The sequence below is a fragment of the Strigops habroptila genome, chromosome 2 (assembly GCF_004027225.2).
Source record: "Strigops habroptila isolate Jane chromosome 2, bStrHab1.2.pri, whole genome shotgun sequence".
Classification (NCBI taxonomy): domain Eukaryota; kingdom Metazoa; phylum Chordata; class Aves; order Psittaciformes; family Psittacidae; genus Strigops; species Strigops habroptila.
The window spans coordinates 33,962,162-33,976,374 of record NC_044278.2 but is presented as its reverse complement, the minus strand read 5'-3'; the positions used below and the strand labels follow the sequence as shown (position 1 = coordinate 33,976,374).

At 45.8% G+C, this 14,213-nt stretch overlaps 1 protein-coding gene across 4 annotated transcripts in view; it reads right to left on the bottom strand.

The window, feature by feature from the left end:
* The window catches only part of AGPAT3 (1-acylglycerol-3-phosphate O-acyltransferase 3), a 91,311-nt gene extending 81,845 nt beyond the window's left edge, over nt 1–9,466 (bottom strand). For 2 of the 4 annotated variants that reach the window (XM_030476806.1, XM_030476807.1), the window contains exon 1: nt 8,954–9,190. The gene's annotated coding sequence lies outside the window, so the exon portion shown is untranslated. Of the gene's footprint in view, nt 1–8,953 lie in introns of all 4 variants that reach the window. The other 2 variants (XM_030476804.2, XM_030476805.2) reach the window with 2 other exon arrangements.
* Between the last annotated feature and the right edge of the window lie 4,747 nt (nt 9,467–14,213).

Genomic DNA, 14,213 nt, shown 5'->3' with positions numbered 1-14,213 from the left:
GTATACTATTAAAAGCCTATAGTACACAAACTGAAATGAAACTTTTCAGCCAGGAAAGGTTTTCCTTCTTGGTAAGTTGCTAGCAAAAGCTTATAAATTAAGAAAAAGAAAAGTACCATCAAGTGGGCTTTCGTACAGGCACAGCTGCACCCAGGAGAGCTTGCTAGCAGTATACATCTAACAGCATAAGCATACGTATGTGTTTAATGGACATACCTTCATTCTAAGAATATATGCTCCAAAACCGTTTCCCATTAAGTAAGTTATGGTTCTCAATTCCCAGCCACAGCTACAGCTGCAACGGGCAAGCTGAAGCAATGCCATCTGTAACCAGTTTTCATTTCAAATGCAAGACTGAATGCCTTTTCAGGGCTAAGCAGGACCCAGGCACAAGCAAGCACGTCTGTACCAGGTCAGAACCAAGGTCTACCCCATCTCATGACATGTCCCTGGCAGCAGCCAGGAAACAGTGGCCAGGGAAGAGCAGAGAACCAAGGCAAGCGTATTGTGCCTAACCTCCCAGCATCTAGCAATTTGCAGGCAAGACACTTCTCAAGGTAGAAGGCGCACAGCTACCTTTGGAGTTCAGCTTAAGACACAGTCCTGTAATGTTGTTAGGAAATGAATGCAAATTCAATCCTTTCAGAGCAGGCAGACGGACGGGCCTTGTTGAGTGTTTTCTGGTATTTGGGCAGGAAAGCTTGAAAGGAATCCAGCAGCATTTGGCAGCAATAGGTCTCATGCCATCACAGAAAGATGTTGGAGAAAAACACAACTGGAGAGTTAAGCTAGCCAGTTCAGTTTCCACCATCAAAACCTTGAGAGTTCACCTTGAGAGAACAAAAAGTAAACAGCACTACTCACAGTACATCATATTTCAGATTACCCCATCTCAATTCTTAAGAGAGGGTACGTAACCATCCTTGCCACAGTGCTACCTCTGTATGAAACATCTATTTTCAAGTAGTTGTCTTCTCCACAGATAAGAGTGACATCACACAAAAATTCAACATTAAATACATTTACAAGTTTCAGAAGAGTTAGTTATGAGCAGAGGCTGCTGAAAGGCATGGCACTGTCCCACAGCCATGGGCTGGCCAGTGAAGCAAAACACAAGATAAAAACCTCAAAACACAAAATACAAAGAACCAACTCAATCCTATGATCCCAGTGATGGGAATATTTCACTGGAAATGGGGGGTGGGAGTAATCAGTAAGGATCTAGAATCTGGCCCAAATTCCCACTGGTGCTTGTAATTTTAACTAAAGGTACATTACAGGCAAAGTGAATTTAGAAAAAAATAAAGCCGTGAAATAGAGACAACAGCCTCATCTTCCCAAGGAAGAGAAAGGCTCCAACCCTCTGAGCAACCCCAGGAAGATGTTTGAAGTTGTCTCCCTATGACCACCAGAAGCCCACTGCTCAGCGGGCCTGGGTGGTTTGGGTCATGGCATCTTCACTGACCTCAAGAAATGAAAACCTTCCTTTCCCTTTGGTTTCAGCCCTCTCACAACTCAAACTTAAAGCAGAGGCTGGCTATATGGTTAATAACACAAAGGCCACAGGCACCAACTGGAGGCGAGAGAAGTTCAGCTCAGACATGCTGGTAGGGAGCCCAAGACTGCAGGAAGGCATTTGGAGCAAGGGTGCTCACATAAAAGTACACACTGTGCAGCGTAACAGTGGATCAATCAATCACAACTGCATCTGCGAGATGAACGCTTGCATTAGGCACAAAATTCACATGCATCAACCATATAGCCATGCATCTCTGTTCAGTTGGGAGGAGGAACAACATCCATAGTGAAACCTGATGGAAGGCTATCAGTCAAGCTAATGGGTTTAAAAACCCACCTTTATCAAATAAGCTGATTATAGCTGTGTTATCCAATGGTGTGGCAGCCGTTCTCAAAATTTGGGTCCATAAGCAGTCTAGCCTTTATTACTACCAGGAACCTGAAAGCTGACCCAGCAGGAGAAGACTGAAAACTGGTAACACTAAACCATCATATGAATTATGTTAAAAGGAAAGAGAGGTTGATTTTGAACCAGTACATAATGCACACATTTCCACTATCATGTTCTCCTGAAAAGACCAAATCTGCATTTGAAGTACCGACGACTTCCAATCTCTAGGGGAAAAAAAGCTTTCTTTGTACAGAGTCAAGCTTAGGCAAGTCTTGCAACAGTAATTACAGACACTGCCTCCCCAAGCCATCTGCTGTGGCATTTATAACTCCTGGAAGGGCAGCAGGCAGAGCTGGTGGAGGAGAAGAGACACACATATCCCAGCAACCAAAGCCAGGCTTCTCAGAAAAGCTGTGATGCTGGTCTGACCCTAACAGGAACTTACATCCTGGTTATCCAGACCTCCTTCAGCTTGCAGATAGCGCTGATGTTCACATACCGAAGGAAACAGCTGCATCTGCAGATTTGTCAGATCAAAGGGAGTTAGGAGCCCAACCTCAAGGCAACTCATAACCCTGAGCAAGCCCAGCCTGGCAAGAGCCCAGCTGGAAGAGTTTGACCAGGACCTCATCCCAAAAATGAACAAACTTGTGCTCTGTAGTCAGTCTAAGCAACCCAACTTTCACATGTGGGCAGACTTTAAAGACACCAGCACAGCCAACAGCTGTGATGTGATGCCTGTAACACAGACAGAATAATTCAGAACAAGCTAAGTTCATCCTTTATGAGGACGCATAGGGTCCAGCCTGATGCACTCACCTGCACACTGACCACCACTGCATCTGCAGAATGTTTTCATCAGCACACCACAGCAAGCAGAAGAGGCCAAAAGACACGCTCACCCACCCCTTGCTCACATAGCCACAAGTTTTAGTGGCTGGCCAAGCTGCAGGCTCTTTGAAAATCCAACTTTTGCAGCACAGCTGGAGACAATGCCGATTAATTGTTTTGCCATCCATAAAACATTACAATACTCACTTCATAGGGTTGTCACAAGGATGATTCAACATCTCTGAAGAGCTTTGAAGAAGAAACAGTGGCTATTGTTCTGAGTACCACAGAATTTGGAAGATCTCACATGAATTCTGCATGACCGTGCGTGTGTGACAGCTTCAGCACCAATAGATTATTTTCCTTCACAAAAAAGCCTCCTGGAAGCTCATTGGCTCTGGGCAACACTTTATTCAGAAATGTATTTTGTTTTGCTTGTTAATATATCCTAAATTGCCATCAACTTTGACTATTTAATTAATAGATTCAGGTGCTGTTTCTAGTCTCTCTTAATTACGGGAAACACTGCATTTTTGACAAAGAACTCAGTTTAGGCTGTCAGGGCTCCCAACCAGCACACTGTAATTACCTAAGTAATGCTAACATATGAGAACAACAGGGGGAAGAAAAGCAACTAAAAATTTCACTGAAATCCCATTTCCTTCACAGCAAATGAGAAAGTCTGTCTGCATGGAGAAGAGGTGCTACACACAGAAAGAGGCCAATGGCATACCGCTTACGCCTAACTATTAAAGAGCTCTTAACACTGATGCAGAAACATTGTAAAGGTTTTAATTAGGTTTGCTTTTCCTTTTTCCCCACAAATATGCAAATACACAGGAGGAGTTGGATTCTAAGTGTTCTGCCATACACTCGGATTCACCTCTTCTGAAAGGAAAACTTCTACTGCTTCACTCCAAATGTGTAAGGAATCTATATGCCCTTTCATTCTCATAAAACATAAATAGCTCAACATCTACCCTAAGGATAAGCATTTTCTTTTTTTCTGAGCAGTCTCAAGCTACAGTGGTAGTCACAATTAGGCAACAAGGATGTACCCCAAGTGAAGACGGATCTGGCTGAGAGAACTAACATTTCCACTACACAAAGCTTCAAAGGATCTTTAAACTCTTTGGGACACAGACCACATCTTTTGTTTGGAAAGCAAACATTACTGATTACACATTACTGATACTACTGTAAGATAAACAACAGTATTAGGACTAGTCAGTACACTGGCTTTTATTCCCCATCAAAGACACGACAAAGTTTCTTCTCTTCTTTAATTCACCCTAGCTCTCCACCAAGGAACTGGCACTTACAAGTGCACAAAAAATACAGCATTGCAGTATCAAGCCTCACAGAGCCTAGGTCCCAAGTTCCCCAAATCCCGGGGGAAGCAGCAGCCCAAAATTATGTTCCTACTCTCTCTACGAAATACATGAAGGATGTTGCATATCTGAGAATAAGCAAAGGGAGTGGGGAGGAGGCGGGGGGGGACAAAAAGGCAACATGAGCAGCTGGCCTGATTGACCAATAGCACACAGCAAGGAGATGTACCATCGATCCCAGCTTTTTCTCAGTTTATGTCTCACAGAGATCAACAACTTTAGAGGAAAGTTCAGAGTGCCAAGACTATACCGACCCCCTCATAAAACACCAGCTTGAAGCAGAAAGGAAAGACTGATTCACTCCCTTGCCCATCAGCCTGATGGGCAGCATCCTCACACAGTTTGGTCTATGCATAGTTTCTATACTGCTTTCCTTGCCTTTTCCCTGGCAGGTATCATAACTCTACCCAGCACTTCCTTGGTAAAGCATCAGGGTACCCCAGCACAGCTGGTCACCACACTGTCCTCCTAAAACTGTTTGGGTTTTGCATGGATTTGCAGACAGAAGAAAAGCTGCTATGGTTCTGAGTTCCTTTTTACAACATTGAATACTTATTTAGCGGAGGACAAGAATCCAAGCCTCCTGCTTCCCAAGATGAATGTCCCATCTTCTAAACTGCACAGTTATGCTGTCTGTTCCATGCAAGGTTACACAACCACAAATAAAGACACAGCAGAAGGAGGTGCTGTCGTGAAGGACTGGATCCAAAAGTAACACTCCTAGACTGGTCTTCAAAAAAAGAGACAAGCATTTCTCTCATATTTGCTATGATGTGTGTGTAACAGCTCTAAATGCCCAGCTTCTCGTCACTATCATGTCTTGCACCCTCCAAAATGTGCCCAAGTTCAGAGGCACAAGGAAATTTTACCGGTAACTCTTAAGTATCCACTGATTTTAGCAGCATCAAAAAAAAAACCCAAACAAAAAAAACCCCAAACAAACAAACAAAAAAATTAAAGCAAGGGTTTGTTTCCTTTTTAACCATTTGAAATTTGGACTCCTGCAATAAAACGAAACAGGAAGCAGAATTAGTGGTTTGGTGCTCCAGCAAATTAAACACTCCCTAAAATATACTGGTTATACCTATAGGAGCCTGTGTCCTAGTGATAACTGATCCCCAATTTAGGTGCTAACTCACTCCTGGAATCCTGACATGATCATGCATCAGATGGCAAATTGATTTTCATGGAACACATTCAACACATTTAAGAGTATCTTAAATGTCATGTAACACATTTAAGCGTATCTTCACCAAGCACACAGCAGAGGCCTTGGGATTACTGCTTCTTTTTTTCATTTCATGCTGGTTAGTATCATAGGTAAACAAGAAATCTGGATAATGCCTTCTAATGCCTCTCTATTCCCTTCCTTTCAGTCTTACTTACAAAGACTGTATCCATTCCTTATTAAGAGCTACCCACAAGCAAAAGTTCCCTGGTATTAGCCTGAAACACAAGCATAGACAGACAATCCTTCTTACTAGGGGCTCATCACCAGAAGGTAATGGAACAGTCTGAGATACAATGAAATTCTGGGTTCACTTTGATTTTTGTCATTTCTTTTGTTCTTTATCTTGCAATACTCAAAGTAGCAATTACCAAGTCACCTGTTCTTTGTTCGGGCAGTGAATATAAACAGACTAACACATGCATCAACACTCAGTATTAAAACTAAAAAAAAAAAAACCAACACCGACATAACAGAATATTTTTAGCCTTTACAGATGACAGGTACGTTTCTTTGTCAGTACCTTGGCCACTCCTATCAAGAATTACGTTCTCATGAGCTAGAGAGGCAAGACTGATGCTGGGCTGCATCAAAAGAAGTGTGACCAGCAGGTCAAAGGAAGCGATTCTGCCCCTCTACTCTTCTCTGCTCTTGAGACCCCACCTGCAGTACTGCATTCAGCTCTGGGACCCCCAACACAAGAGAGACATAGACCTTTGGAGTGAGTCCAGAGAAGGCCATAAAGAGGCTCAGAGGGCTGGAGCACCTCTTCTATGGAGACAGGCTCAGAGAGTTGGGCTTGTTCAGCCTGGAGAAGAGAAGGCTCCAGGGAGACCTTAGAGCAGCTTCCACTACCTAAAGAGGGCCTACAAGAAATCTGGAGAGGCACTTTTTACAAGGGCATGTAGGGATAGGACAAGGGGGAATGGCTTCAAGCTGACAAGAAGGTAGACTCAGCTTAGATATTAGGAAGAAATTCTTCACTGTGAGGGTTAAGAGGCACTGGCACAGGTTGCCCAAAGAAGCTGTAGCTGCCCCATCCCTGGCAGTGTTCAAGGCAAGGTTGGATGGGGCTTTGAGCAACCTGGCCTAGTGGAAAGTGTCCCTGCCCATGGCAGGGAGGGTGGAACTAGGTGATCTTTAAGGTCCCTTCAACCCAAACCATTCTGTGATTCTATGAATGCAAACATTCTTGCGGTTTTTCGTATTTGCAGAAAGCATAGAAGCAGTCTACCATAATTTATGGCTATCATAAATTTAGCATAGGTGAACTCATTATATTTAACAGCAACATTTTATTCACATCAGTTACTCACAAAATGTAAGCCTCAAATCCAATTATTCCATAATAGTTTTCTAAGTAAACAAAACACCGTTTAGGATTTGAAAACAATGCATCTTTCTGAAAAGAGAGGCAGGAAAAAAAAAACAACCAAACCATGAAGCTCTAGCACACGACTATGCAATAGTTTCATTTTGTAAGAAGATTAACACAGAGCAGAAAGCTTTGGCTCTGACTGGTAAAAGAACATACACTTGGTGCTAGGAGAGAGTTCCCTGTAAGTGGAATTTGTCCTGTTTGTTAATGCATCTCTGTAGAGATAAAAGAAATCATGCAGGAAGAAGAAATAGCATCCTTATTTCTGTCCAGCACTACCTCAACTCAAGCCCATTCTGATTTCAGTCCTTGTCAGGCACAACCCGCGCACCCTCGACTGAGCTCTCTGCCATGTGTTGTTGAACTGCAGCACAAAGTTTTGATAAGCAGTCCTGCCATTTTAATCATGCTCAGCAGAGACAAGCTGGTCAGGTGTTTTTCTTGTGCTTCTTGAATTCAAGCTATATTTGGAGACCAACTGTTCTCTATCCTGCTTTCTCCAATTAAGTGTGTGTATAAGGGTGGAGAGGTGAAGGTGGGAATTAAGAGAGAAAGAGATAATGAGACTTTCTTGGAGTACATAAAGCCGCCCTTAAAAAAAAGGTGAAGAAAAGATACTGAAATGTAACTCACATAATTTTAATTGCGAAGATTCAGTAACAACAGATGTGAAGGGGAACAAGACCAGAGCACACAGAAGGGAACCAAAAGCCAAGGCTGCTCTGAAAGTTACAGGAAAAGATCAGAGCATTTATGTTTAAAATCCAGGGCCAGAAGGAGGAACTCTAACAGCCCAACACTCACTGAAGCAAAGCAAGTTCACTGCAGGTTGCAACAGCAAAAACTCCGTGTAACTTAATCATCTTGTATACAACTGCAGTCTTGATAGAAAAATGAATGGGAACCGTTTGGGTTTACATGGGGAAAAAAATAAATGAATGTCCCTATCTGTGATTATGTTGAACTTCACCCAGAGGAGCTGCCGTTCAAGCAAAGAGACTTGAGTGAACAGCGTCACCGCAAAAGAAACACTGCCAAGACAAGTGGAGAGTTCACCACTCCACTCCCAAACATGCTTGTACGTATCAGCGATTCACTAATGGCAAACATGCATTACTGGACTCCAGCCTATTTCCCTTAGAGCAGGAAAGTGGGGGAAAGGCCATGCAGTTTATTTTGAACTTGAAATTAATGAGTCTGATGACATGATGAGCCAATGAGATTATTGCTTTGAAAAAAGAGCTGCAAAATTACTGCAAACTCTGCTGCTTTCCTTTCTTGCTTCACACCTACTCTCTGCCTGATCGAGGAGGGGAGATGAAGATTCAAAGAGCAAAACACAAAGAGCAAAAAACACATACAAGCGTGGCATCAAATAAGTAACAGTCTCAACACAAAACTTCCCTTAGTATACAGTCTATTTAATATAAGGGGATAATCAATGTGCTTATCGATTTAGATGCCTACACATTAGGTTAGCAGCTTATTAAATCCATCGGCATCATCTGAACAGAATCCACGCACAACAGCATCCTATTTGGTTGCCGCTCTCAGATCAATACGGTTTGCTCTTCTCCATTTTGCACTCACAAGCCGCGCACCCGGGTACAGCCCGGCTCTTCGGAAACGGGCTTTCCTTCCATTATTTTTTTTGTTTCTTTTTTGTTTTAAACCACTCTCCCACTTTCCGCCCATCCTCCCTCCCCCCCTCCCCTCACGCTCGGCGCAGAGTCCAGCTGCCATCCTCCCAGCAGCGAGCCGCCAGCCTGCGCCTCCGTCCCTCCCCACGCCGGGGAGGATGTCCATCTCCCCCCGGCAGTGCAAGCTGCATTCCAGCCGGAGCCCGGCCGCGCCGGCAGAACCATTGTGCCCTTCCCCGCACCGCCGCCACCCCCCCAGCTCCGGGTACCCGCCGCCGCCGGGCCCAGCCGGCGCACAAAGGGCTGCACTGCCGGCGGCACCGGCACCGCGGCCACCGGACCAAGCCGGGCCCGGCCCGGCGCTGCTCCTCCAGTGCCGCCGCAGCGGGGGGCGGTGCGCTGGGGCCTTCTGAGGGGGGCGCCCGGCGGAGCCGCCACCGCCGCCCGCGCAGGGGAGCGCCAAGGCGGGGGGCGCTGCCCCGGCCGCGGAGGGGCCGGCACGGCACGGGCAGGGTCCGCCGCCCACCTTCCCCCTGCAGCCCGGCACCCGCGCCTCGCCGGCGGAGCGGCACCAACCTGCAGTCCTCGCCGCCGCCTCCTCGGGAAAAGCCGGAGCTGTCTCTGCCCGCCTCAGCCTCCAGCCCCGGGGCGGGCGGCCTTGCCCGCCTCCGCCTGCTGCTGTCCGCGGTGCCCCCCCGGCGGCGGCGGCGGGCTGGCTCGGCGCCGCTGCCCTCGGGAGGCGGGGAAGGGGCGAGCGGGGCGGGCGGCTGCGGGAGCCTCGCTCATTGAGTGCGGCAGCCCCAGCTGTCGCCGCCGCTGCTCCCCGCAGCCGCTACTTCCTGTGCAGCGATGGTTCAGTTCCTCCCGGGCCGCTGGGGGCAGGAGCCGGGGGGCGGAGGAGAAGAAGAGGCGGAAGGTCGGGTCAGATACTGGGGGCAGCACCGGCCGCTCCCGCAGCTCCTCCCGCACGGCCCGACCCTGCTCCGCCCCGGGCCAGCGCGGCGGCACCCCAGCCGATCGCCCTGGCCGCACCGCCGTGGGACGCGATGCAGCGGAGCCGCCCCTAGCGCCCCCCACTGCGGGGCGGCCGCCAGGGGGCGCCGCCGCTCCCTCCCGAGGCGCCCCTCACCGCGGTCCCGCTCCTCCGGCCACCGTTGGCGGCGAACGGGTGAGACGATCGGAGCCGGTGTTCCCCGCTGGAGGGTGCGCGGCGATCGCCCGGCCAGGGCAGGGGAGTGCCGAAACGCCGCTTCCCGTCGGTGAAAGCCCGCTCCCCCACATCAGGAGCGGCGCCTGCCCCTGGCCCCTCTATGCGGAGTGAGAGCCGCCTCGCTCGGGCACGGCCGCTCACCGGAGCCATGGTTCGCTTTCCCGCCGGCTGCCCTCAAGGAGAGCGGTGTCCTCCTCCGTCCCGCTGCCGCAGCGGCAGGGAGATGCGGGGCCTGACCCGGCCGCGCGGAGCCCGGCGCTGCCGTCCCGCGGGGCTGGGAGCGGGAGGGTGCGAGCGGAGCTCCGAGTGCGCGGAGGGGGACGCGGGGGTCTGTGTGGAAGGGACGCGAAGGTGGCACCGCGAGGAATCAATAACGGGAATTCTCAGTAGTGCGGAAAAGCGCTACGTAACGGTATTAATAAATAACGACTCCATCCTGGGTCCGAGCAAGGAACAGCGGTGAAGTGGGGGCTCTCGGCTGTAGGGGTGACGTTCCGCATGCGGTAAATCGGGTACTCTGCCAAGGACTGGACTTGGGGAAAGCCGTTTACGAAAGGAGGATACCACCGAGCTTACTTGGCTTCGAACCAATATAAAGCCATAGATTGACAATATCTTTGTGTTCCTGTATGCACCATGAGGAAGCAGGTCAGAACATGCCAAAAGCAATACAAGTTTAGTCTGTTTTTCACAGTAAGTCTGGAAATATAACGGCTTTTTTTTGGAATCTTGCTCGTCCTGAGGGTGTGACAGGACTGTATCCGGGGTTGCTGCAGCTGCCTTTTTCTGGCCAGAGAAATCCAACTTGGTGAGGCTTTTACGGGTGATAATGACTAGGGGTAGGGAGGTCTTCTGCTCCTTTCTTGGGTGCAGCATGAGGGAGTGTAAAAGCTTGGAAGTTACAAATCTTTTATTAAAAAAAATAAACCTTTAAAACTGGAACAACATTTTAAAATACCAGTATCTAGCATTGTCTTTCAAACACTTTACTGATGACACTAAGTAACTGGGTTTACTTTTCACAATGGGGAGTGCTTGCGACTCTCAAATCTTTTTGTTCAAGATTGCATGTGTTCATTACCTATGAAAGTCAGTTTGTTTTATTTGATTTCATAATAGCGATTTTGAGGGGACCACTGTTAGGCAATAACATGGAAAGACAGTGGTTATAGTGCTCTTGGGTCATCACAGTAAAGCAAATACTACCCTTAGCAGTTGTGGAAGACTCAGAAAATGGTTTTATTAGTTATTTAGGTTCTAAATGTCCCTGTCTTTCACCTGTGGTATATGGCATTCAGAACATCATAACTTGACTTGCTTTAGAAAAGTACACACGTAATACCTAAATATATTCTGTGTTTACTTGAAGTACCATAAAATCCTTAATTGCTATGCTTTTACTGTCATCACAGAACTCACTGCTGGTTTCCAATTGTACCCAAGTTCTAGTATGAGGCAGAGATTCTGCCCTTAGGTCAAGCGCATATGCTGCTTTTCTTCTATCTCCTCCAGCACAGCCTCTTGCCAGCAGTTCTGATGAGCCTTAGCTGGTGCTGCTCAGCCCATGCTGGTTTGGCCAATCACAAAATCTTTGGCTGGTTTCCTATGCTGGTGGAGCTCTATAGTAGGCTGCTGTAAATGACAGGAGCCTCTGTGCCTTCCTGGAGAACATCACAGGCAATTTCAGTCCCTCGTGTAGCTCAGAACTGTGACAGGATAAAGGCAATCTGGCATTCCTCTAAGGGGCTTGGTGCTGAGTCTCCTGTTTGTCTTCATTTTCCACACTGGTAGTACACAAATAATTGCAATTTTTTTTATTTGTGAACTTTTAGCATACCTCACAAGTCCGTTTCTAAATAAGGAATAACTCATTCAAGGAAATTCTCTAATAGAAGTAGCTTATGACAGTTTGACTGCAGAAACAGAGCATGACATAATATCTTAAGTCAGAAGGTTTTCAAATTGTATCACTAATGTGAAGACAGTTAGGCTTGCCTGGCCTGTCTCTGGCCTACCTGAATTTTAACTACAGAAAAGTAAAAATTACCTATATTTTTTTAATATACTGGTAGTTCTGCTTCACAGTGCTTAACTTAGATGCTTACAATGTCCAGTGAGAGTGTTGTGCATATGACAACAAAATGATGAAAACTAAAATCTGAAAGGGTGGTGCATTTATGGGGTATTTTAGCATGAGACAGATAAAGAAGAAAAAGAGAAAAGAAAATACATGTGAAGTCTGGGAATGAAAGTGGTGAATATGGAAACCACGTGAAAAAAAAATCCCAAAAGGTAGCACCTATGAAGTTTGCCAAGAAATTAATTTCCATCTTCCTGCTCAGCTGTGTTCTGACACCTTACTGGCAAATAGCACCCTCTCTTTCTCAGCTGCTGAGGGAGCTCTGTGAAGTGCTGACCATCACCTCTGGAGTGAAACTGAGAGCAACTGTCCTGGTATTTATCCATTATCATCCCTAGGCTTAAAATGAACTCTTCCACAGAAGCAATGTTTGCCATGTGCATGAAGCAAGATTTCAGATAAAGCTCTATTAACCTTTTCTGTTGAGCAAAAAACACTTAACATATTAAAGCAGTTGAAATGTACGTAAGAGCATCAGGAAAGCAGCTGTTTCAGGTCACCCCAACAGGTCTGAAGGGTCTGCTGGAAAGAGTCTCTTACATTGATCATCACTTGCCAATTTTTCTGAAAATGTGAATATAAATAGGAGAAGCAGATTTTCTCTCTACCTAAAGAGGCTCTCTTAGTTTTTGAAATGTATCCCTTTTGTACCTGCTGTAGCCCCCTCCTTCCCAAATCTCATTGTTTTCTCAAACCATTAGTTAGAAATCACCAGAGGACATTTCCATATTAGTTTTCAATACTGAGCTATATCCGAGTTTTGTTCAACACCTTGGTCCAAAGGCAGCTCCTCCTCACTTCCCATCAGCTGCAGTGAAGCCCTGATTAACTTCTGAAGTGAGCAGAAGCCAGGCAACTGTTTGCAGGTTTGTACAGTGGGAACTGCACGAGCCACTGACAGGTCAAAGAGACTTGAAGCTGACCCTGAACTGAGTCTCATCTGTACCTGAAAATTTGGGACCGCGCCAGTGAGTGCAGATACACAGCATTGGTCATCTAAGTGAAAGCATGACATAACAACACCACTTGTTAACACATCCTATCCTAAATTTAAGCTCTAATTAGTTTGAGGACTTAACCAAAACCACATGCCGGCGCAATGCATTAATGTGCATGTGATACAAAAGATAGAGAAAGCCAGAATTCATCTCCTGAAGAGGTTAATACTTTAAATCCAACCTAGCTGAATATCCGCTTAGCTTACCAAATGTTCAACATTGCCTTTAGAGTCATTACTACAGTGTTCTCTGCTTTGTTGTGTTCTCGGTAGGATTGTGCTGTTGATACTGACAAATGAACAGGAACGTGCCCTATGAACGCAGCTTTCTAACAATTACCTGAGAATTATTTACTGTTCGAGCTGAAATTCATTGATGCATAAAACATCTTCATCTTTTTTTTTTTTCCCTTTGGGAAGCGTAGTCAGCTTTCATTTGGTCATTTTTGAATTACATAAGCATTAAAAAAAGTCCTATTGCCATTGTTACAAATACTTCCAGTATGTTAGAAGAAATATGGCTAGAAATAAAGAAGCCACAAGCTAAAAATACATATATAGCAGTTATTTCAGAAGGGACTGCTGATTTGGAGTGCCTAACTGTGCATGCTTTAAGGAGCCAGCTTTTCAAAAGTTGTCGAGTTTGTATAAACAGTTCCCTTCCAGATGTCTCCAGTAAAGCTCCATTATTTTATTTTTCTCTCTTCTCTCAGTTCTAACGTTGGTCTTCATTAGGAGTGAATTGAGAAAGTCTGATAGGCAGGGTTGCTTATGAGACAGGGACACTGGAATTCCTGTTTTAGGGATGCCACATCATTTTAGCCAGAGGTGACATCCCTAGATTTTCATCTCCGTGTGCTTAGCTGAAAAAGTGTCAGGTAGCTAAGAAAAATTTAAGAAGAAAACTTAGGCACCACTTGGGAGGTGTAGAAAGCAGCTTAAATTCCCCTCATGCACTTCAGACTTCTAAATGCTCAACTGTCATTGTGGGGGGAGATGGACTTTAAATATATTAAATCCAAGTGTAATTTAATTTGGATTTTCCTGATGCCTTGTACATTTTTTTGAACAAAAACTTTAATGGAACTACCTACTGCAAGCAACACATAAGTGTGTGCATATGCTTTACACATACGTATCTTTCAAAAGGGTGATGAAGTTTAAATAAATAAATGGAAAGAAATGCCACATAATGCAGAATTAAGGAAAATCAGATTTGTATCTTTTCCAGCGGAAAATTAATTGTACTTCTTCACAGAAGAGTCTTCCAATGCAAAAATCACATGATGCTGGGAAATAGGTCATGCTGCTTAGCAAAGACCAAAACCTTGCACAACACAATGACGGAATAGACGTTTTGCTGTAACTACATATTTCTATACTTTCTCTTGGAAGTGCGTTTGTTATTGTTGGGTGCCCTGAGGTGAATTTTAGTTCTCTTCTTATTACAAGGCACTTAAAGCTGAACCGAACACTCTTGACTTACATT